This window comes from Rattus norvegicus, chromosome 5 (genome assembly GCF_036323735.1).
Source record: "Rattus norvegicus strain BN/NHsdMcwi chromosome 5, GRCr8, whole genome shotgun sequence".
NCBI lineage: Eukaryota > Metazoa > Chordata > Mammalia > Rodentia > Muridae > Rattus > Rattus norvegicus.
In genome coordinates this window covers 113,476,899-113,502,094 of record NC_086023.1, presented here as the reverse complement: position 1 = coordinate 113,502,094, position 25,196 = coordinate 113,476,899, and positions in this window count along the sequence as shown.

Genomic DNA, 25,196 nt, shown 5'->3' with positions numbered 1-25,196 from the left:
CCTTCCTTCCTTCCTTCCTTCCCTTCCTTCCTTCCTTCCTTCCTTATCTTTATCTTTCTTTTCTTTTTATTTTATTGATTTATTTATCCTGTTATCAACTCCCTCCCTCCCAGTACACACACACACACACACACACACACACACACACACACACACATATATAGATATATATCTCCTCCCCTATTCTTCCTTCTCCTCTGAGGAGGGAGAGCCCTCCACTCCCCAGAGGTATCAACAATACTCCCCTTGTACATCAAATCAATGCAGGACTAGGTGCATCCTTTCCCACTGAAACCAGACAAGGTGGCCCAATTAGGGGAACAGGATCACAGGCAGGCAGGCAGGCAGGCAAGGGGTCCAGGGATAGTCCCCACTCCAGTTATTGTGGGACCTGCATAAAGACCAAGCTGCATATCTACTACACGTGTGCAAGGGCCTAGGACCAGCTTGTGCTTGCTCTTGTTGGTAGTTCAGTCTCTGAGAGTTTCTAAGGGTCCAGGTTAGTTGTCTCAGTTAGTCTTCCTTTAGACTTTCTATCCTCTTCAGGTCCCCTAATCCTTCCTCTAACCTTTCCATAAGACTTACTGAGCTCCATCTAAGGTTTGTCTGTGGGTCTTTGCATCCCTTTCCATTGACTGCTGTGTAGTCTCTCAGAGGACACTTAGCCTAAGCTCCTGTCTGTAAGCATAACAAAGTATCACTTAATAGTGTCAGGTTTCAGTGCTTGCCTATGGAATTGGCCTCAATTCCGACCAGTCATTGGTGGGCCATTCCCTCTGTCTCTGCTCTCTTTGTCCTTGCACTTCTTGTAGGTACTTTTGAGATTGAAGGTTTTGTGGGTGGCTGTCCTCTGGGAATCTTTCCTGGCTCCAGGAAGTGGCCAATTTAGGATTTATATCTGCCACTGCTAGGAGTCTTACCTACAGTGACCCCATAGACACCCTGTTCCCCCATCCTAGGTCTCTGGCAGGCCCTAGAAAGTGCCCCCACACACACCGAATTCTCTTCTCCCTCCTCTGCACTCCATATACTTAATATACGGTTGATTTCCCTGCCTCCCCTCCCCTTCTCCTCTTCCACACAGATTCCTCCCTCCATCCACCTTCAATATCTATTTGATTTCCCTATCTGAGTGATATTCAACCATCTTCCCTTGGGCCTTCCTTGTTACTTGGCTTCTTTGTGTATGTTGATTATAGTGGAGTTATCCTGTATTTTACGGCGAATAGCCCCTTGGAAGTGATTATATATCAGCCATATCCTTTTGCATATGAGATTATCTCACTTAGGATGGTATTTTTTAGTTCCATCCATTTGCCAGCAAAATTCATGATGTCCTTGTTTTTAACATCTGAATAGTATTCCATTGTGTAAATGAACCACATTTTTTTAATCTATTCTTCTGTGGAGGAACATCTAGGTTGTTTCTGGTTTCTGGCTCTTACAAAAAAACTGCTGTGAATATAGTTGAACAAGGGGTATAACTGGGTCTTGAGGCGGAACTATTACCAATTTTCTAAGAAACTGCCAAGTTGATTTCTAGAGTGCTTGTACAGCTATGGAGGAGCGTTCCCCTTTCTCCACATCCTTGCTGTCACACGCTCTCTTCAGTTTCTGATAGATATAAGGTGGAATCTCAGAGTTGTTTTGATTTGTGTATCCCTGATGACTAAGGATGTTGAACATTTCTTAAAGTGCTTCTCAGCCTTTAGAGATTCCTCTGTTGAGAATTCTCTGCTTAGCACTGTACCCCATTTTTAAATTGGGATTTTGGTTTGTTGGTGCCTAACTGCTTGAATTCTTTATATATTTTGAATATTAGACCTCTGTTAAATGTATGGTTGGTGAAGAGCCTTTCCCAATCTGTAGGCTATCATTTTGTCCAATTGATGGTCTCCTTTGACTTACAGAAGATTTTCAGTTTCATTAGATCTTAGTTATTAATTGTTGTTCTTAGTGCCTGAGCTAATGGTACTCTGTTCAGGAATTTGTCTCTTGTATCAATGGGTTTAAGGCTATCCCCCACTTTGTTTTAGTAGAATTAGTATAGGTTTATTATTTTTTTATTCAGTTTCTGTCTTGATGGCCTATATATTGGTAGGAGTGGGGTGTTGGTCTCCCACTATTAATGTGTGAGGTTCTGCATATGACTTGTTTCTTTTATGAATGTGGGTAACCTTGCATTTGGACATAAATGCTCAGAATTGAGATCTCTTCTTAGTGAATTTTTTCTTTGATGAGTATGAAGTTTCCCTATCTCTTTTGATTACTTTCGGTTAATAGTCTATTATATTAGACATTATAATGGCTACTCCAGCTTTTTTCTTGGATCCACTTACTTGTCCTTTACTCTGAAGAAATGTCAATCTTTGTTGATGAGATGTATATACAGCAGAAAGATGAATTCTGTTTACCTATCCTTTCTGTTAGCCTGTCTTTTTATTAGGGAATTGAGTCCATTTCTGTTAATAGATATTAATGACCAATGATTGCTAATTCCTGTTATTTTTATGTTACTGATGGTGCTGTATATGTATGTGTGTGTTTGTGTGTGTGTGTGTGTGTGTTGTGTGTGTGTGTGTGTGTGTGTGTGTGTCTTCTTTTGGTTTTAGTGGTGTGAAATTATTTCTTTTTTCTGTTTTATTGAATGAAAACTGTCTCATTGGGGTAGAGTTTTCCTTCTAATACCTTATGTAGTGCTGGGATTGTGGAAAGATATTGTCTAAATTTTGTTTTGTCGTGGAACATCTTTATTTCTCTATCTCTGATGATTGAATATGTTGCTGGATATAGTATTCTGTGATGACATCTGTGTTTTCTTAGGGTCTGCAAGACGTCTGTCCAGAACCTTCTAGATTTTACAATCTCTGTTGAGAAGTTGGGTAAAATTCTGATGGTTCTGACTTTATATGTTATTTTGGCCTTTTCCCCTTACACCTTTCTTTGTTTTGTATATTTGGTGTTTTGATTATTATGTAACAAGAGGATTTCTTTTCTGATCCAATCTATTTGGTGATCTGTAAGCCTACTGACCATTTATAGGTATCTCTTTCTTTAGGTTAGGGAAGTTTTCTTCTATAATTTTATTGAAGATGTTTTCTGGCCCTTTAAGCTGAGAATCTTCTGCTTCTTCTGTTTTTGTTACTCTTAGGTACTTTGATGTGTCCCAAATGTCCCAGATGTTTTGTGCTAGAAACTTTTTAATTTTAGCATTATTTTCTTTGAGTGATGGATCAGTTTCTTCTACCATATCTTCTATGCCTGAGATTATCTCTTCCATCTTGTATTATATTGATGATATTCATTTCTGTAGTTTCTGTTCTCTTTCCTACTTTTTCAACCTCCAAGTTTGCCCCAGTGTGTGTGTGTGTGTGTGTGTGTGTGTGTGTGTGTGTGTGTGTCTGTGTGTATGTTTGTGTTTTTATTGCCTTTATTTCTATTTTCAGGCCTCAGACTGCTTTATTCATATCCTTTGCCTGCTTGATTTTATTTTCCTGTATTTCTTCATATTAATTTGCTTCCTGTTTTAATGACTATACCTATTTGTCTGTATTTTCCTATTCTTTCTTAAGAGATTTATTAATTTTCTCTTTAAAGATCTCTATCATATTATAAGATTGAATTTGTGGTCATCTTCTTGTGCTTCAGTTTTGTTAGGATATCCAGGTCTTGCTTTAGCAGGGTTGCAGGTCTCTGGTATTGCCATATTGCCCTGACTCTTGTTGATTGTGTTGTCACACTGTCTTTTTTTTTATTAACTTGAGTATTTCTTATATACATTTCAAGTGTCATTCCCTTTCCCGGTTTCCAGGCAAACATCCCCCTAATCCCTCCCCCTCCCCTTCTTTATCGGTGTTCCCCTCCCCATCCTCCCCCCATTGCCGCCCTCCCCCCAACAATCTAGTTCACTGGGGGTTCAGTCTTAGCAGGACCCACGGCTTCCCCTTCCACTGGTGCTCTAACTAGGCTATTCATTGCTACCTATGAGGTCAGAGTCCAGGGTCAGCCCATGTATAGTCTTTAGGTAGTGGCTTAGTCCCTGGAAGGTCTGGTTGCTTGGCATTGTTGTTCATATGGGGTCTCGAGCCCCTTCAAGCTCTTCCAGTTCTTTCTCTGATTCCTTAAACGGGGGTCCTATTCTCAGTTCAGTGGTTTGCTGCTGGCATTTGCCTCTGTATTTGCTGTATTCTGGCTGTGTCTCTCAGGAGAGATCTACATCCGGCTCCTGTCGGCCTGCACTTCTTTGCTTCATCCATCTTGTCTAATTGGGTGGCTGTATATGTATGGGCCACATGTGGGGCAGACTCTGAATGGGTGTTCCTTCTGTCTCTGTTTTAATTTTTGCCTCTCTATTCCCTGCCAAGGGTATTCTTGTTCCCCTTTTAAAGAAGGAGTGAAGCATTCACATTTTGATCATCCGTCTTGAGTTTCATTTGTTCTAAGCATCTAGGGTAATTCAAGCATTTGGGCTAATAGCCACTTATCAATGAGTGCATACCATGTGTGTTTTTCTGTGATTGGGTTACCTCACTCAGGATGATATTTTCCAGTTCCAACCATTTGCCTATGAATTTCATAAAGGCATTGTTTTTGATAGCTGAGTAATATTCCATTGTGTAGATGTACCACGTTTTCTGTACCCATTCCTCTGTTGAAGGGCATCTGGGTCCTTTCCAGCTTCTGGCTATTATAAATAAGGCTGCGATGAACATAGTGGAGCACGTGGGGCATCTTTTGGGTATATGCCCAAGAGAGGTATAGCTGGATCCTCAGGCAGTTCAATGTCCAATTTTCTGAGGAACCTCCAGACTGATTTCTAGAATGGTTGTACCAGTCTGCAACCCCACCAACAATGGAGGAGTGTTCCTCTTTCTCCGCATCCTCGCCAGCATTTGCTGTCACCTGAGTTTTTGATCTTAGCCATTCTCACTGGTGTGAGGTGAAATCTCAGGGTTGTTTTGATTTGCATTTCCCTTATGACTAAAGATGTTGAATATTTCTTTAGGTGTTTCTCAGCCATTCGGCATTCCTCAGCTGTGAATTCTTTGTTTTTTAATAGGGTTTTTTTTAATAGGGTTATTTGTCTCCCTGAGGTCTAACTTCTTGAGTTCTTTGTATATTTTGGATATAAGGCCTCTATCTGTTGTAGGATTGGTAAAGATCTTTTCCCAATCTGTTGGTTGCCGTTTTGTCCTAACCACAGTGTCCTTTGCCTTACAGAAGCTTTGCAGTTTTATGAGATCCCATTTGTCGATTCTTGATCTTAGAGCGTAAGCCATTGGTGTTTTGTTTAGGAAATTTTTTCCAGTGCCCATGTGTTCCAGATGCTTCCCTTGTTTTTCTTCTATTAGTTTGAGTGTGTCTGGTTTGATGTGGAGGTCCTTGATCCACTTGGACTTAAGCTTTGTACAGGGTGATAAGCATGGATCGATCTGCATTCTTCTACATGTTGACCTCCAGTTGAACCAGCACCATTTGCTGAAAATGCTATCTTTTTTCCATTGGATGGTTTTGGCTCCTTTGTCAAAAATCAAGTGCCCATAGGTGTGTGGGTTCATTTCTGGGTCTTCAATTCTCTTCCATTGGTCTATCTGTCTGTCTCTGTACCAATACCATGCAGTTTTTATCACTATTGCTTTGGATTGGAACTATAGCTCAAAGTTGAGGAATTTGATCATTCTTGGCAAAGTTTTTAGTTTATTTCTCAGAACCACATACACCTGTATACACAGAAGTGTAAAATATTTCCTTCTATATATAATATGTACTTACTTGGTGTGGGTTTGGTGGTTGTGGTAGAGATGATGGGATAAATGTAGTTGGCTAAAACCTTTGTATGTTAATATTATCATGTTTTGTAGTGCTAGTCAGTGTTAGAATAGATTGTAAACACTGAAGAAAGGTAATTCATAGACCACAGTCAAATGTCTTTCAGTAGAAAATAGCAGCATCTTTTGACATTGAGGATTCTAATGGTATTGGCAACGTTAAGAATAGACAGTTGTTTCCTGGTGCTTAACCATCGCCTATAATAGGCTAGGGAACATAAACTGAGTCATAGGTGTCCTCTTTTTTTCCAACACAGTGAGAGGATTTTCCCAATGTTTAAACACATTCATATTTCCAGTTATGCAAATCCAAGTATAGAAGCATTCAATAGGCTTTGTGGTGACATAACTCCCATCTTTGTGGAATGAAAGCACTATCTTTGAGGGAAGTAAACATTGCTAAGTCCAATGCTATCTTGAGAATGGGAGAGCAGTGATACCATTTATTCAACTGGAATTGTTATATTAAAAAGATAATATCCACTTTACTACAAATCAATTTTTACTTACATCAAGACTGTCCAACAAAAATACTGTTAGCCATTCATGGTCTGAATTCTGCTGCATGAATTAAGCTATGCTTCATGCTAAAAGCCATGAGACCTTTGTTTTGTAACAAACAAAGTGGCAGATATTACTCTTTGCTATCCTTTAAGGAACGGCTTCAAGCTAGCCCTTTCTCTCTCTAACTCTGGTCAAAGACCATCTTTGTTCCAGGGATGAACTTTTAAGTTTTCTCCACATACTCCATCAGTGCAACCTCTCTCATGTAATTCCTTTGTTCTTGTTGGCATATGGATTAGGAAATTCAATGGCTGGACTCATTTTCCATTCAACCAGGCCATAGAGATTCGTTGTACTCTTATACTTGTCTCCTTTCTCTCTACAACATGGCACTAGGCACCCTTCAAAACAAATGTCTTCTTACTGTTCTCAACATTGCCCATTTTGAATTTGCTCCCCAGAAGTGTATGACGGAAAGCTGACTTTCAAGTCTCTGTTCTTATCTTCTTTTAAAGAGAGTATTGTGGTAGATGATAACTAACTTATCCTGCATTAGACTCATGCATTGTGGGAGGTTTTAGTTTTTTTCTGACACAGGACTAATCAGGTATTCATTTAAGGATTAATGTATGTCCAACAATCTCTTATACTGTGGCCAATCTGGAATCTTAACTTGGGTTTTTTTTCTTCAGATTTTAACATATTCTAGCATTATGTGTTGTCTAGAAACTATTTGCCTAAAACCTCTAGCAGGTGAACTCTACTAAGCTTCATGAAGCCTTCTCCTCAACATGCTTGTCTTAATATTAATCAAGCACTCACACTGGAGCCTTGTCATCAACGTGTGTGTCTCCATACTGACCAAGCACTCACGGCAACTTCTCTATTGATGTGGTTCTCTCACTGTCAGCACTCTTCCCTCTATCAACTTGTGCTCAGACTGCAGCTCTGCCAGCATGCCTGTGCTCCAGGTCAACTTCCTCTACCAAACAGAGACATGTGTTCTGTCTGTGAGTATGAAACACTAACTGCTGTTCTTCTTCAGAGAGCCAAGCCAGGCTGGCCCCTGTCCTAGAAGGGTGGCCATACATTTCTTACCCATGGGGATGTTTCTTGTCACAAGAGGTAAACCGAGCATGTGTTGTCCTACCATTTCAGATTTTCAAACTCTATACACTTTCAGTGTGGTGACCTTAAACAAGTCTCTCAAATTCACTATCTTAGTTCAAAAACCCTAGATAAGAAGATCTTTTATTGTTGAAAATAGCTTTTGCTCTGCTGGGTTTTTGTTATTCCAAATGAATTTGGGAGATGCTCTTTCTAACTCTATGAAGAAATGAGTGGAATTTTAATGGGGATTGCATTGAATCTATAGATTGCTTTCAGTAAGATGGCCATTTTTACTATATTAATCCTGCCAATCCACGAGCATAGGAGATCTTTCTATCTTCTGAGATCTTCTATTTCTTTCTTCAGCGATTTGAAGTTCTTGTCATACAGATCTTTCACTTGCTTGGTTAGAATCACACCAAGGTATTTTATATTATTTGTGACTATTGTGAAGGGTAAGGTTTCCATAATTTCCTTCTCAGACTGTTTATCCTTTGAGTAGAGCAAGGCTACTGATTTGTTTCAGTTAATTTTATATCCAGCCACTTTGCTGAAGTTGTTTATCAGGTTTAGGAGTTCTCTGGTAGATATTTTGGTGTCACCTAAGTGTACTATGATATCATCTGCAAATAGTGATATTTTGACTTCTTCCTTTCTAATCTGTATCCTTTAACCTCTTTTGTTGTCTAATTGCTTTGGCTAGGATTTGAAGTAGTATATTGAATAGGTAGGGAGAGAGTGAGCAGCCTTGTCTAGTCCCTGATTTTAGTGGGATTGCTTCAAGTTTTTCTCCATTTAGTTTGATGTTGGCTACTGGTTTGCAGTATATTGCTTTTACTATGTTTAGGTATGGGTCTTGAATTCCTGAACTTTCCAAGACTTTTATTAGGAAGAGGTGTTGAATTTTGTCAAATGCTTTCTCAGCATTTAATGAGATGATCATGTTGATTGGGGATCTATCCCTTATACAGTCACCAAACCCAGACACTATTGTGGATGCCAAGAAGTGCATGCTGGCAGGAGACTGTTATAGCTGTCTCCTGAGTGACTCTGCCAGAGCCTGACAAATACAGAAGTGGATGCTCACAGCCAAGCACTGGATAGAGAATAGGGTCCCCTGTGGAGGACTTAGAGAGAGGAGCTAAATGGGTTTGCAACCCCATAGGAAGAACAACAAAAGCAACCAACCAGACAACCCAGAGCTCCCAAGGACTAAACCACCAACCGAAGAGTATACATGGAGTGCCATGGCTTCAGCCCTATATGTAGCAGCCAGCAGCCTTGTCACACATCAATGGAAGGGGAGGCCCTTGGTTCTGGGAAGGCTCTATGCCCCAGTGTAGGTGAATGCCAGGGTGGGGAGGTGGGAGGGAGTGGGTGGGTGGGGGAGTGGCGGAACACCCTCATAGAAGAAAGGGTAGGGGTGATGGGATAGAGGATTTCTGGAGGGGAAACCAGGAAAGAGGATAACATTTGAAATGTAAATAAATAAAATATCCAAGAAAAAAGAAAAAAAAGAAGATCATTGGTTACCTCTGGAACATCATGTAACACAAGCCTGCCACTGTTAGGTTTTGGTAACTGTTGTGTGCATACATTCTCCCCAATGTTTTTATCCTTTCATCTTGCAGAAAATCGCTGTGGTTCATCTAGAGAATTAGCCTTTTCAGTATTTTTAGACTCTTTAGGGTGTAGGTGCTGAGTCTCCAGATGCTTAGAATCCCACCTTGTCTTCATCTCTCTGAGTACTGCCTGAGATATTCTGGACTTTCTCAATGCTTTCTTTCTGTGTTTACTGGGAGGGGGATAATGACTGGCCTGTAAAAAAATAAAAGTAGTAAAAAATGGTTAACCTCTTCCTCTGGATTTCAGACTGACCAATAGTATGCTGGACACTTTAACATCTATCTGAATGTGATTTACAGTTAAATCTTTAAGTAAGGTAATAAACTGTTCAGTGGCTATGATTTCTAAAACTTCAGAACTTCTTTAAAATCTATAGACCTTGACAACTGCCATAAAGGTTTTATTAATTTTCAGAATTTTACTGAAGAATGAATACATTTAGAAGTATGCTATTTATAATCTACATTAATGCAAAATAGAAATAGTTTACAAAGGACTTACGAGGTATTTTAGGTGACATACAGTTGTAACACAGCAACATCCCTTGCAAACACATGGGTTTTTAAGTCGCCCCACCTATTATAAATATAAATAGCTCACTGAAAATGCTCAGCAATTACATTGAAATGTGACATCTCTTCTGAACAACAAAAAGCAGATTTAGTTCTTGTTGATGTTAAAACTGTTCTGCTCTGTAAATATATTGTTCTTAGTGTACATAAATTGCTAGGTGCTACAGATAGTGGCTTTCTTTTAGAACAGTGGTAGAAATTGAGGAGAGTAAATCCAGAGTTTGTTTTTACTACAACAATAACTGGACTTTGTTCTTTAGGAATCATAATCACCACCCGAGTGTGTGTGCTGTTTACAAATTGAAAAGCTACCTATTTATCCATGTATCGATATTGTTTTACTCAGTAACAAATGTTAAATAAGTTGTTACCAAAGGAAGGAAATCTTAGTATACTATTGTCTGTAGGACTAGATTATATACAGTGAATAAAATATCAATTAATATCATCTCATCCTCCCACTTGTGTGTGTGTGTGGCTAGACTGATTAGTGATTCCCCAATATCCAGGGTAACTTCTGTCTTTGTCTTCTGTCCTCTTATTCCTAAGATTAAAAGCATTTGTCATTCTACCTAGCCTTTTTGTGGAGTCTGGGGATTGAATTCAGATCTTTATGTTTATAACACATGCACTTTCTCCTTGTTCTTTCTCAACAGCATGGATGTTATCTGATATGAAATGCATTTTAATTAGAATTTTTATCCCAGTAATATACATTTCCACTTAAAAAGAAAACAGAAATCTGTTTGTAGTCACAGGGATGGTCTCTCTTTACCACTACAGCCTCCACCTAATCTTTATGTCTAACTAGGTCGAGCACTCCAATCAACATTGCCTAATTTATACTTTGATTTCAATTATCTTGCCAATGTCTTTATATCAAACCCTCAGACCCTGGCTTCTTGAAGGAACCCTTACTGTCTCACAGTTCCACATTCTACACACCCTTGCATCTTTTGTGCACAGTGCAGTGGTAGGTTTTCTTTGTTCATCAGCACTGGCTAGGGCTGGGAACAACACAGGAAGGCCAGATGAAAAGTGAGACAAAAGCCATCTGTATTTAGGTATGAGTTTCATAAGTGTTTGGAGACAGGTTCCTCAAAATTTCTTGTTTATAGACTCATTTTAAGCTGTGTGTGTGTGTGTACATATGTATACATGTGTGTGTTATGTATGTGTGTGTTATGTATGTATGTGTGTCTATTTGTGCATCTGTGTGTCTGTGTTAATGACTGAGTGCAATGTGTATGGGAGTGGCTACAAACACAGGAGAGGACACTGGATTCCCTAGAGCTCTAGTTACAGGCAGTTGTAAGCCACTTGACATATGTTCTGAGAACTGAATATTTTGGTCCCCTGTAAGAGCAATCTAATCTCTCTTAGCTATGAAGCCATCTCTTCAGCCATAGATTTTCTTAGTTTAGTTTATGAATTCATATCAGTCAAATAGTTTTACAGATCTTTATTTCCTGAAGTTGGACTTTTAAACAATACAGTTGATTGTGATATTTCCCCAAATGGTTGTTTTTCTTTTGTCTTTGATATATATTACTTTCATGGTATGGTAGGGCTGATGTGTAGATTGAATCTGACTGATATATTGACATCATCCAAATAAACCTCACTTTAGTACACCTTACTGACTAGTTAACTTGGAATCTTAAGGACAACCTTCTCAGACACCATGAGTGTTTAGCCTTTGCAGCAGGATTCAGTTCCATTTATATTTTTCCTCATGTGAAACAAGCTCTTTCAAACTTAAACTTACCTGAGATATTGAAGGATGAGTTTAGAGAGGAGTGAAAAGGCCATTTGGACAGCAATGATGTGCAACAGAGTCCAAATGGCTTATTTCATGGAGGATTAAAAACACCCTACAGCGCACATAGGGTCTCTCCTCAGCGAACCAAAACAAAGCAGCAGATTAAAACAATGTTGAAAAAGAAAAAAAGGAGTGAGAAAAAAGAAAACAGCAGAGAAGGAAGCTCACTGCTTGATTCAGGCCAGAGGACAGGTTGTTATATAGTATATATCACACACATCAAAACTTTTGTTTGATTTAGTCATGTGGGTTAACAGCGATGAGATAAAATCACTAAGAAATTTTGAATTGTACACTTTGTTGAAACAACTGTATAAATGTGGATGCACTTGAAAGTGATTCCTCTTCTAAGTGTACACGACATAATAATGATGAAAATATTCAAAATAATTAAATAAACAATTCATGTTAGTTTTCAGGGCTCACTGTTTTGAGTGAGACCCGTAGGTCACACTTTGCTCTGTTTTCCGTGTATAATGGGATTGTGCTAAGTCTGTCATGGTTTCATAGACACAATAGTTATACAGTTACAGTTAATAGACCTGGGTATTCTGCTGGAGTCCCCTGTCAGCTGAATCATTTCTAGCATGTAATATACCCTGAACCTAGTTGTCCGTACTGATAACATGAAAGTAAAAATAATCACTTTATAATAATGCAGAAGATTATATGTTTTAAGTAAAGTACTAACCTGAGACATGCTTTCTGAACAAATGACTGCTGTCATGAAAGGCAGTTAAAATGTAAACGGTGATAACTATCCTTAAGGTATCTTCTACACATCAGCGAATCCAGCTGTTGAAGGTAGCTCTATGTAGACACACTTTATTATTTGAATACCAATTGCTCTATGTATAGAATGATGTCCAATGTAGAGGATCTCTTTTGCAAGTGGAGTTTCAACATTCCACAGGTAAGGATAGTAGAGCCTGGGAGGAAAAAAGGTCTTACCTGAAGACATGAAAATGACAGGTTGTTGATATCTTTAATATCGAATTGCTATTCTGCCTTCAGCTGTGAAGTTTCCTTTTTTGCAACTTAACATCTTTCTAGACATTTCTACACTGTGCATTAATTGAAATTAGACCAAATGTGACACTCTTTGTGAGACTCAGTAAAAAAACAGCACGTGGGAGAAAAAAAAAGGCTAATAATGTGTCATTTCATTTAAACACCAAACATATGACTACTTCAGATTAAACCTGAAGGTGGTTTTGCAGGAATGGAATGTGGATCCGTGTTAAAATCTCCCACTCAACCTTGAAAGCACATTAGCCAATGCTGCTAGATTCAGCCATTATTTTTTGTCAAAATAAATCACCTTCGTCATGCTCCTTTCTGTCAGTGCACTTGCCAGGCTTTCACCTTGGCTTGACATTTCAATCATACTTGTTTATCTGTTTTTCCATTCTCTATAATCATTAAAGCATTAACTTTGTCAAGGCTGGTTTTTTCATTTCTCATGCCTGGTCCTTCCATTTTCACAGCTATACCTCTGAGCCCTGTGCTGCATACTAACCAATTAGAGTAGTGACTCTGACTTGTTTTTCCCCTTTGCTCTTGGACTGCACATCTTTTCAAACTGGATCCTTATGGTCAGCCAAGACCACCCTTGCTCTGGTTCTCATGATCCAATTTATTCTTTGTTTCTAAGTTCTTAGTTCTTGCCTCATTTATTGCATGTTTATGTATGTAATAGCAAGTAGGTGTTTTTTTTAAGAGGCTGTGCTTCGAAAGACAGTGGGGAGGTATATGAGAGCATTTGAGGGGGAAAGGAAGGGAGAAAAAGTAATCAAATTATAATTAAAAATTAAAGATTAAAAATGACAGGAAGAGAGAGAGAGAGAGAGAGAGAGAGAGAGAGAGAGAGAGAGAGAGAGAGAGAAAGGATATGACTATTAGGAGAAAGGATATACTGAATGTTCCTGTTGTGGAGTAATAGTAAGAACAATGCCATTACACTGAGACAACATCCTCACCATCATACTGTGCTGCATAGGAAATGTTATATAAAGACACATATATCTCTATCTAACTACCTATCTATCTATCTGTCTGTCTGTCTGTCTATTTATCAATACACTCACACATATATATGTATATATATACATATATATATACATATGTATACATACATAAGTATAAGAATGTTTTTGTTTTCTATGCTTAGTATTAGATTTGAGAACTGCTGGTACATTTTTTCCATTTATTATTTAAAAGAATCACATGGGATCTAGACTTAATAATTGTAAGTATACACTATGGCATTTTCACCATACATATAATATCATACAGAATGAAAATCTTTTAGATTTTCATGTTGCTTGACGATTTCATACCTTTTGAACAGTAACATCCCATTTGCTCTTCCCATCAGTATTTGGCAACCACCACTCCCTGTTCTGTTTCCATGAGTTTTATGGCCATAGTCACCTGATGTCACTGCCATGAAGTGTAAGTCTATTGGTGGCAAGCTTATTCACTTAGGACAAGTCCTAAAAGTCCTCAAGCTTCAGAGCTTTAGCACATAAAAGTCGTTCCTTCCTTTTACTGCTGAATAAATCCCACTGTCTGTCATGTAAATTTCCCAAAGGATTCCCAAAGTAGTGAACATGGAGGGTTTCCTCACCTCTAGGGTTGAAGACTAAGATTGCAACGAATGTTGAAATGAAAACATTGTGTGATCTTAATTTCTAACTCTTGTGTAAATATCCTAATGGATCACTGCTGTTTTATATACTAGTTCTCTCAGTTTTTGAGGAATACTATTTATCAAACTTGCGCTAACAAGTTTTCTGTGTTTTTTTTTTTCTTTTTTTGGTTTGTCTTTTGTTTGTTTTTGTTTTTGTTTTTAAAAAGAAGGAAACAAAACAAAAATCTGTCTGTGGGGAAATAGGCATCCCCAAAAATGCAAGAAAGATATTATGATCTTTATTGGCAGTTTGTTGATGAGTAGTATTCAATATTTTTGACTGTATTTCTGGCCATTTGTAAACTTCTGTTGTAAAATTTCTAATACACCTATTACTGATAGTGTGCTGTGCTGGTTTTGAGTAGTAGGGGTTTTCACTACATTTTGGCCTTTCACACCCTATTAGTTATGTGGTTTGCAAATAATTCCATCTTCGTGAGTTGTCTTTTCACTCTACAAGTCATTTCTTTCCTGTGCAGAGCCACTGCAGTTCAATGGAGTCTTATTAGCCTCGATTTTATTTTCCAAAGCCTGTGCTTTTGATGTCATCACCAAGACTTCTACCAAAACCAGTGTGAGCAAGCTTATCCTCTTTTGCCTTCTAGCTGTATAACATCAGAACTTACAGTTCAGCGTTAAGGCTATTTTGAATTCACATACATTTGGGTCTCTGCCTACAATCGCATCCCCCACCATGGTGTGTGTTAAAGACACTATAAGTGTGGGTACAAGGTTTATTCTTGATTTCTCTGCCCTATGCCATCCTTTCATGTGTCTGGCTTTATGATAGTAGCATACTTTTTGTTTATTAAAGTTTTTTAAATTCTTTGGTATCAGAGAATATGGAGGCTTCAGCTTTGTTCTTTTATTAAAAATCCATATATTTATTTATCCCTCTAATATGAGTATGTCTGAGTGCTTGTGGGACTTTATGTGTCCGTATAAATAATCTTGTGAAGGAGAAGTGGGTGTCAAAACAGGGCTCCAGACAGTTGGGAGCTGTTGCGTTGGTGCTGAGAACTGAACCCAAATTCCTCTAGGTGAGCAGCGAGTGTTTTTAACCACCGAGCCATCTTTCCAGTCCCATTAAATTACTTTTGCTACGTGGGATTGTATTTAGGCGCATATGCATTTTAGGACTTTTTTTCTTTTCTTTAAAAATTATTGTTGGGTTTTTGATAGAATTGAATATCTGTGAAACCTAAGAGTTTTGTACTCTTAACAATTCTGTCTTCATTTACTCTGTAAATGTAAGATGTTATCAAGGTTGCTTTTGCCCTTTTCAGTTTCTTTCAATAATCTTTTAAAGTTTCAAAAGAGTAATACTTTAGTCCAAAGCAATGCACTTCGATGTTATCTCAAGTAAGATTGGTATATAGAAACACAGTAGATTTGTGTGCGTGTGCGTGTACCAGTTAACTTCTTTAGTGGGCTTAATAAATGTCTTATGGTATCTTTATTGTCTTCTGTATGTAAAATCTGGTCATTCACCAATAGGGACGGTTCTGCTTCCTTTCAACTTGGACGGATTCATTTGCTTTTTCTAAATGAATTGTGCTAATTGATGTGACCTGTACCTTGGAGTACTCGTCGCCCGCCCGACCTTACCTGCCCTTGGGAGTTGGTGATGAGGTGGCACAGAGTCAACAACAGGACTCCACAGCAAGCTCTCAGAACAGCTGCTGCAAGCTCCTTCAATACCATCCAACCAACTATGCCCTCATCGGTCTCAAGAAAGCATCTCTACTAAACAGCAGTTACCGATTGGCTGGCATGGTCTGCACCAGCAATCCTTGGTCTCTCCGGCAGTCCTCAATTCGCTCCTCCTGCTTTTGCCGCTATGCAGCCTCCAGTGTTTGCATAGAGGCAGCCCTACCTTTCCTGCTACAAACTATTTTTCTATTTCTCACATTTTTTCCTATTTAAATTTCCTCTACATCCTCTTCCCGATATGTCACAATGCATATACTGTTCTTCTTGATAATACCTCACTTTTTAATATAAAATCTAAACATAAAATTTACCTGGCTTGGCTTTAAGATTTCTGATTATTTCTTCTACTTGCTCAAGTTTGTCATTCTAGCTTCCTAATAAAGAGTACAGTTAAGGGCCTGGAGAGATGGCTCAGTGGTTAAGAGCATTGGCTTCTCTTCCAGAGGACCCAGGTTCAATTCCCAGCACCCACATGGCAGCACACAACTGTCTGTAACTCCATGCAGGCAAAATATCAATGAACATAAAAATAAAAATAAAAAAATGAGTTCAGTTCAACAATTACTTATCTCTTATATTGTGATCACCTTAATCCTTTGTTTAATTTTGCACAATTATCTTGAGTTTATAATGTTACGGCCATTTTAAATTCTTTGTCAGTTAGTTAAAATAATTTTATTTCTTAAAGTTGAGTTTCTGAGAACTTATTTTTTTTATTCCATGACACCCTTCTGTTTCTCTTTGTGTCTCTTAGCTTTTAGTTGATTACCATTAGTTTTGTAAAAGAAGCCACTGTTCTGTGTCTCTAAGGACTTTTTGTTCAAAGGAAAACCCTCACTGTGTCAAAATATTTTAGGGGGTTTCTGTAATCATTTGTTGCTGTTTTTGTTGGTATTAGAGAATGGCATATAGAAGTTTGCTTTCTTATCAGAAACTCACAAAGCAAGGCTCCCTCTGCGATCTGTTTGCAAACCAGTGAGCTCTCTAGGTCTACAGCAGAAAGAAGTGCTGCTTCCTTGTTACCAGCTGCCATCAAGCATCTAAAATACCGTCAGTTCCCTGTCTGGATCTCTGTAAGGGAAAAGGTACATTCATCTTTGGTCTTCCCTGTGCATGCCATCATGACAGGTGCTTATTCAGCAGTTCCCTCTCCTCCAAAGGAAAACCTTCAACTTTGCCCTGAGCCATGTCCATCACAGGAATCTCTGTTCCACCCCTTCTTTTTGTTGGCCAACAGTTCTAGTCTCCTCACTTCCACTTCTCCGTTTCACCAAGGGAAGAGGGGATCAGGAAGCATTGTCTCTAATTCCTAGGGTTGAAGGAAGGACTGACACAAATTATTGAAATTTCCTCCTTAGGCATTGTAATGCAGCTGTATCCAACTTAGTGGTTTTCTGCAGTGTCAAAAAGAACAGTAGGACCCAAAATTCTGCAGTCTTTCTTATCATTTTTCAAAACTTCACTTCTTCAATGCACAGGGCATGTAGGGCTTCACATCTATAGCCATCTTTTTTTCATCTAAAATAATTTTTTATGAAAAATAAATTTTTGAGATTATAATACAGTTACATTATATACACTTTCCCCTTCCACTTTCCATACCTTCCCATATACCATTCCTTGCTCTCTTTCAAATTAATGCTTATTTTTTTCATTAATTGTTGTTACATCCATTGTTGTATATGTACATGTGCACATAAGCATGTATATACCCATGCTGTGTGTGTGTGTGTGTGTGTGTTCCCAAATACAGAAATGCAGCTAGTTCAGTCTCTATAATGTTGCTTGTATCATGTTTTCTAAGATGATCATCTTGCATGACATGCCTTTTGCTTTCCATATTCAGTTTATGTTAAGGCGGTCATATTGGTGACACTTATGGTTGCAGAGTCTGACATTCCTAGGAGACGCAGTCTTGTAGCAAACTTCCCGTTCCTCTGGCTTTTACGATCTTTCTGACCCCTCCTCTGCAATCATCTCTGAGCTTAGGGTGTAGGAATTGTGTTGTAGATATATCAATGTTCTTCACCAACATGAATTTTGATTGATTGTGACTTTCTGTAATGGTCTTCGTATGATTGCAAACAAAAGTTTCCTAGGTGAGGAATAGGGACCAAATTTATCTCAAGTATAAGGGCAAATATTTAGAGTGCAAGTAAGGATTATACTGTTTTAGTACAGTTGTAATTGAAGGTTGTCCTCCAAGATCCACAACTTCATCAGCCCCACCTACCCATGCACTTCTGTGTCTTTTTATCTATTTATTTTTCATGAACATAAATTTGTGCTGCCCCAATGCTCCTGGATGCATGGCCTTCCACTGGAGCACCATCAACATATTAAAGATTACATTCCTAGAGAAAACTGTCCTCCCCTTTCCCAGCAGCTGATGACTGTCAATGGCACCTTGGCTAGGGAGAGGATTTTATACCCAAATACCCCCTCCATCCTGGGATTTAGTTTTGCTTGGGCATGGACAGGTTTTGTGCATGCCTGTTGTCATAAGTGCTGTGAGTTCTTACATGGATCTGCCCCGGGATGTTCAGAACGTACTATTTCCTGATAGTCATCAATCTCTACTAGCTTGTAGTCTCATTCTACTCCTTAAACATGTGGTATAGTTTACATGTTTGACTTAGGGGTGAATATTCTATAGTCATTTTATGCACACCGAGCAGTTGTCTCTGTGTTAATCAACAACTACTGCAAATAGAAGCTTCTCTGATGAGAGCTGAGAGATGTGTGGACCTGTGATTATAATGATCCGTCTTTAGGAGTTGGTTTAATTCTATGTCTATTTAACAGAGGAATAGCAGAAGATCCCTTCCTAGTTTTGAATATCTATCTTCCAATTATAAATACTATTTTGTTATCTTTATTTTTTATATTTTCAGTTAAAGTTTTCACATAATTTTAGTCATTATATATTTTATTATTTTATAAATAATCTTATAATCAGAGAACAGAGCCCGTATAGTCTTACTATACACTAAAGCTTTTGCAACCACATTTGTGTTCAATTTTTATAACCAATACATACAAAGAAAATTAGTACTTTATATTCTAGATTATAAAGCTATTTTATCTACCTATGATATCAAAATGTACTGATTATTAGTGGCCATTGTTCAATAGAGTGTATATACTTTAAAATTTTCATTATATCAAGTTTTATTGTTGTTTATATAACAAAGTTTATCTAAAATAGCTTTGTACATTCATTCAAATTATGGTGTATATAAATATATAATTTGATGCCTCTTCATCATTAATTTGTGCTCATTCATGCAATCTCCTTTTAATCCAGTTAATATTTATACCAACTGAATTTATTTTCTTTATTTTGATGTCTTTATTTTCTTGCTATCACTTCACATCATTTTTTTAAAAAGGAAAAATCTTTGTACTTATTCTTTGTGAGTTTCCCATCATGCACTTCAGTCTCACTCATTTCCTCATATCCTCATATCTGTCATTTGCCCTTCAATCTATCCCCCCAAATAACACACACACACACACACACACACACACACACACACACACACACACCCCATCTCATTGTGAAAACTGTAGTAGTATCACAAAGCAGTGTGTCCTACAGTATATCTCTCTGTCCACACATCTTCACTTGCAAACTTCAGTTCTGGTTCAAGATCTCTGGCTTCTGTGACACCATCAATAGTGGATCCTCACTGGACCTCCTCTCCATTATCCTGTTGTTTCTCTGTGTCATAGAGATTCTGCAGCTTTGGATTAGCAAGACTGGCCTTTTCCTGTGTCCCAACCATTCGCAGACGATACAGATTTTGGGGTGGGAGCCCTGGATCTGGGCCTGAGGGGTAGTTGACCTGGTCAGCCTAGAGACTCTCTCTTTTCCATACCACCAGGCACCTCTCTAGGACTGCTTCAGCTAGGCTACCCAATGCTGTCCTTAGGAGGAGCCATGATCAGCTATCCTGCTCTCATGCCATTGGGTTGGCTCTCATGCACCCAGGCCTACCTGGCTAGCTCCACTGTGAGGGCCTAAAGGAATGGGGCCCACTCTCTCAAGTGTTGCAGCATGTGAGGGGCTGGACCAGCTCTAGCATCCTCCAGGTTGGCTCACCCTTGCCTTTGCCTCCAGGGTCAGCTCCACCATGTTGCTCAGGGGAGTTACTCGGCCCGCTTTCCCAAGTGCTGCACCTGGTGAGGGGCAGGGATAGCTCTTCTGAGCTCATGACCCTGTGGGCAGTTTTCCCAAATGTAGGAAGTAACAAGGAATAACAGCAGCATCCAGACACCCATAATGGTGTCAGGTTTCTCACGCTCATATTCTTGGGACTGCTCACCCACACCTGTGCCACCAGGGTCATCTCCATTGTGCTGACCCATTCTCCAGAGTCCTGTTGCTGGTGAAATGTGGGGCTAGCTCTCCAGAGTGCTGCAGCCAGTGAGGGGAGGGGCCTATTTTCCACAGCCACCAGAACATCCATGTGGTCCCTAGTGACTACACCTACCTGGGATGTCTCCATGTTCTTTAGTAGTTATATGAGCCACAGATATTGACCCTGATCCCTGCTGCTGTGTCATATACCCAGACATAGTCTGTAGAGACACATCTGGCTAGGACTTCATCACGGCCTCAGGTAAAAGGGCTGGTCACTATCAACAGGCCACTCCCCTCTACCTTCATTTCTCTTGTTCCAACCATCTTCACAATGCTCAAGCTGTGCCACTTGTCTTTCTTGCCCATCTGTCCACCATCTCCTCACACAATGTGGTGGCTCTCGCTGCAGGCTGGCCATGTGGCTGGTTGGACCTTGGGTGACATCCCCAGGCAAGGGAGAGTCTACAGTTGTCTGTGCCAAGCATAGGAGGGCAGGTGGGTGGGTGGCACGGAGTCTACAGGTCCACAAGTCTCTGTCTCAATCCCTTCCCCCAAGCTGCATTGAGTGGTAATAAGGCTGTGGGAATCTTTCTCAGCCCACATTGCATGGCATGGCAGAACTCTGGCATCCTGACAGGATTTTATTTGATTTGATTTGATGGGGCTTAGACATAAAAAAGCTTTGGCCACCAAGCCAGGCATCAGGCTAGGATGAACAAAGGTCTGTTATCTGCTCTGCTGCCCCTGACCAATAAAAAGCACCAACAACAAGGTATCTCTTTGCCCATTGCCAGTGGGGGCATCATGTTTTTAAACTATACAAAAGGCTGATGTTTTACTCTAAGTAACTTATTCGTCAGATGGCCTCTAACTTTTATCATGTGGTTGAAATAGTTTACTTGTGTAGTTACTTGCAACATATTTTTTGTTCCAACTGTTACATGTTCCTGATTCTCATTTTGTGATGCTTCCCAGCAATTTTCCTTTATAGTGGTCTAGTTTTTATTAAAGCAACAAATAACTTAATATAAAAATGTTAAAATAGTTATTAAAAGTCACTGGGAAGGGAAAAGGGGATGAAAAATACGAATCAGAATCAGAGGTGGTTAAAAGAGAAAAAGATAGTTCATTTACTTATGATAGCAGGCAAGGCTATAAGGTAAATTATATGTTGGAGTTTCAGGTCTTTGGCCCCTGTGGGGATTTGTTCCCCTGTTTGAGTATGAACTACTTCCCTGAATCTGTGGTAAGCCATTCAGCATACAGACCATAGGAAGTGCAGAGTCCATTTCCTGGCCATGAACCTGGGCTATTAAATATTTTCCCTAGATCCTGTGTACTTCAAGTAGTTAAATTCTATATCTTAATAATTCCTTAAACAATTAAGAATTGTGTGTCCTATACAGTTTTCTGAAATTCAAATGAGAAAAATCAAGAAAAACTATCTAGCAATGTACATTTACTGAATGAATCTACCATCTTTCACCTTTATTACTTTTCTTCCAACCTATTTACTTCCTTCTGATTGTCTGGCAATTCTCCCAGCTCTGTAAAGCATACCCCACTAGAATCAGAACATAGATTTCTACTATGTGCCTTAGGCAGAAAATGAAGTGGAGAACTGGAAATTTCCAAATGAATTCACTCTGCATTTGTAGGAAAACAAAACAAGTATAAAAAATAATGCTTTGAAAATAGATTCCCATGCAATAGATACCTTTACCATAGCGTTCTGAGCTGCTTGGCATATTGGGATTCCTTTAATCTTTTCATTTGGACATTTATAATAAGAAGAATTAAATGATTATTGTGTGCTTCCCAAACACAATTATATATCACAGTCTCCTGGGCAGGTTAGCTAGAAATGCAAACTTCTAATTTGTACTTCAGCAAGTCTTGCTTAGTAGATAGACATATGAGGCCCATGAATCTGTTTTTAATTCCTCATTGGGTCACTGAGCCTTTGAACATTTAAGCAATTACTAAGTAAAATTTATACTTAATTGTCTGTATCTTTCTCTGAAACTATTATGCATAATATTCTCTCTCCATTTCTAAAACTACTTTGAATGGACTATTCAGTCACTGTGAATAGGTTAATTCCATATAAGCAAATAATTGTGCAATCCAAGCATCAAATTTAAAGTCATTTGTGAAAATATATTAGAAACTTTGTAGTCAGTTGGCCATATAGAATAAGCTTAATATCTGAGAGAGCTGATGTTTTGTTTAATTATTCTCATCAGATTTAATATAACCACCTAAGTTTGTTTAATACATTCATAGTAAATGTAATATATAAGAAACATCAGAATGCAAAAATTAAAAACTGTTCACATAGAAATACTTAGTCATCATTTGCTATATATGATTTCACTGCCAGAAGAACAAAAACAAGTCATTAAAACTCGAATTCAAGTGTAATTGCCCTGGGGCACAATACACTATTCCAGTATGAAATTCAGTAATGTCTTTTGAAGGGAAAAGTAAGACTTGTACTTGTAAAAGTACAAATTAGAAAAGTAAGACTTGCTTATATTCATTGTATGCAAAAATATAGAAAGGTAGGGTAAGATAGATTATGGGTAAATTGACATTCATTTTCTTTTGTTTTCATATTTAATGATTACATATATGCAAATTTTTTCAAAGAATCCAGGATACAATCTATAAGTAATGTCTCCAAATAAATTTAATTACACAATTCAACATGTATGTCAAATATGAGGATTTGGTTACAATTAACCATCTACTTGCATACTTAAATAGAACTGAGCTGAACTTATGTGGAATTAAAGTCATAGTATTATTGAAATTATATCTTGAGTTTAGTTTAGGATATGAACTCACTACCTCTGTCTCACCTCAGACCTGTATCAAAGGCATTGAGAATGTTTAGGAGAAGAAGAGCAGCTTTAAACCAGAAGAATAATCATCAAAGAAAGAAAAAAGAAAAACAACCTAACTGTTTGGAGAACTTGGACTAAAATCATCGTTAATATTGTCCATCGCTCAATCAATGATTTAAATAAATGAAGTGTTAAAAGCATGCAGTGAGCTCTCTTAGGGGTCTTGATTGACATAGGAAGCAGCTTTGTTGATTACATTTCTCATCAGCCTGTTTATAAAGTGGGCACACACTCTGAGAATATTTACAGGTGAGCTAATTTTAAAGAGATCATTAGAAATGCATTTTATATTTCTTAGGAGCATTTTACTAGTGAGGTTACTCCTTTGGAGAATATAAAATGTATGAATTATACAAGGACATGTAAACTTACTTGAGTTTCATGAAACCTATGATAAGAGCAAGTCCATCCCAGCATGGATCAGGACTCAGGAAAGCTGCACATTTCCCTAGATAAGTTGCAAACAGCTCTAACAGAGTCTCCTCCCCAGCAATTTTCTGCTGAATGTATGAGATATATCCTAAAGAATGGAGCATGGTGAAATTCCCTATGAACATCCTATGTTTCATAGTTGTCTTAAGCCTTGGAAGTCTTGTAATCTTCCTGAGCCTTAGAATCTTCCTTCCTCGTCCTATTTCAACTCTGAAGAACTAAAGGTGCAACATACATACATATTCTGTCTTCCATTTTACATAAAAGAAATTGAGCTCTGTAATAAATTTATCTATTTAATTATACATATATCTCTATAGGATCATTTTGTTTTAAAATAGAAACCAAAAAAGCTGAGCATAATGACGCATTTACCTGTCATCCTAGCATCTCAGAGGTGGAGGCAGGCATGTGTGTGTGTGTGTGTGTGTGTGTGTGTGTGTGTGTGTGTGTGTGAGAGAGAGAGAGAGAGAGAGAGAGAGAGAGAGAGAGAGAGAGAGAGAGAGAGGTGTTTGAGAAGTAGGAAAAAGATAGGAAATCATCCACAGCAAGAAGGCAGTGAGTATACATGACTCTGAACACTCACAAAAAGACTGCTGATTCATAAGAAGAAACTGATCTAGGGGCCAAACACAACTCTAAATTTATACTGGTCTTAGCATACAAAACGTTCTTAAAGCAATAGAATTTTAATTAGGGAAATCTGGAGGAAAGGATAATTCAGTATTTAGGGACTTCAAACACATGTGTTCCTATTTAGCACCAATTTTTAATGTCAATATCTCATTTCATAGAGCCTTTTAAGATATTACTTGGTTTAAGTTTTCAACTTCACTCCATAAAATATTTATTCTTTGTTTTGTGAAATCTAAAATATAAAGTTTGTTATCAACTCAAATACTATCATAATGTAACTATGTTAGTTCTTTGTATTCTTGCACTGGTTAACAGAGAGAGTGTTGTAGGTGGGGTGAGCATGGGGAGGACATGCCTATGTGGGTTATCTCCTTTGATTTTCAAATATATGTAAGATCAAACTCACAACTTTAACCATGTGTATATATATGTGTGTGTTTATTTGTGTGTGTGCATTTGTCTTCATGTATGTATGTATTTTTGTGTGTGTGTGTGTGTGTGTGTGTGTGTGTGTGTGTGTGTAGGCTGGAAGAAGGCATTAGATCTGCCCCCCAAACTGGAATTACAGATACTTGCAAGCCACCGTGGGATTTGAAACCTGATCCTCTTCAAGAGTAGTCAGGGTCCTTCACCCCTGAGCTACATTTTCTGCCCTAATTTTGACCATGTGTAAGCATACATCCAGTGGCATTAATTTCCTGCACTGTTTGGCCACTATTGCTACTATCTATCCTTAGAACTCCATTATTTTGCACCCATAACACAATTCTCATTATTTCTTCCTCTCTATTCCCAGCAACCAGCATTTGTATGTCTATTTCTATGAGGTTAAAAGTTCTAAATAATATGACCTTAGGAATGTTTATTCATATATATCTGTCTTATTTTACTTGATTAAAAAAACCTATTTCTAAACTTCGACCTGACACATATTAGGCCATTTATACCAGCAAGAAAATTGGTCTCTTGGTCAATTGAGCCTTCCT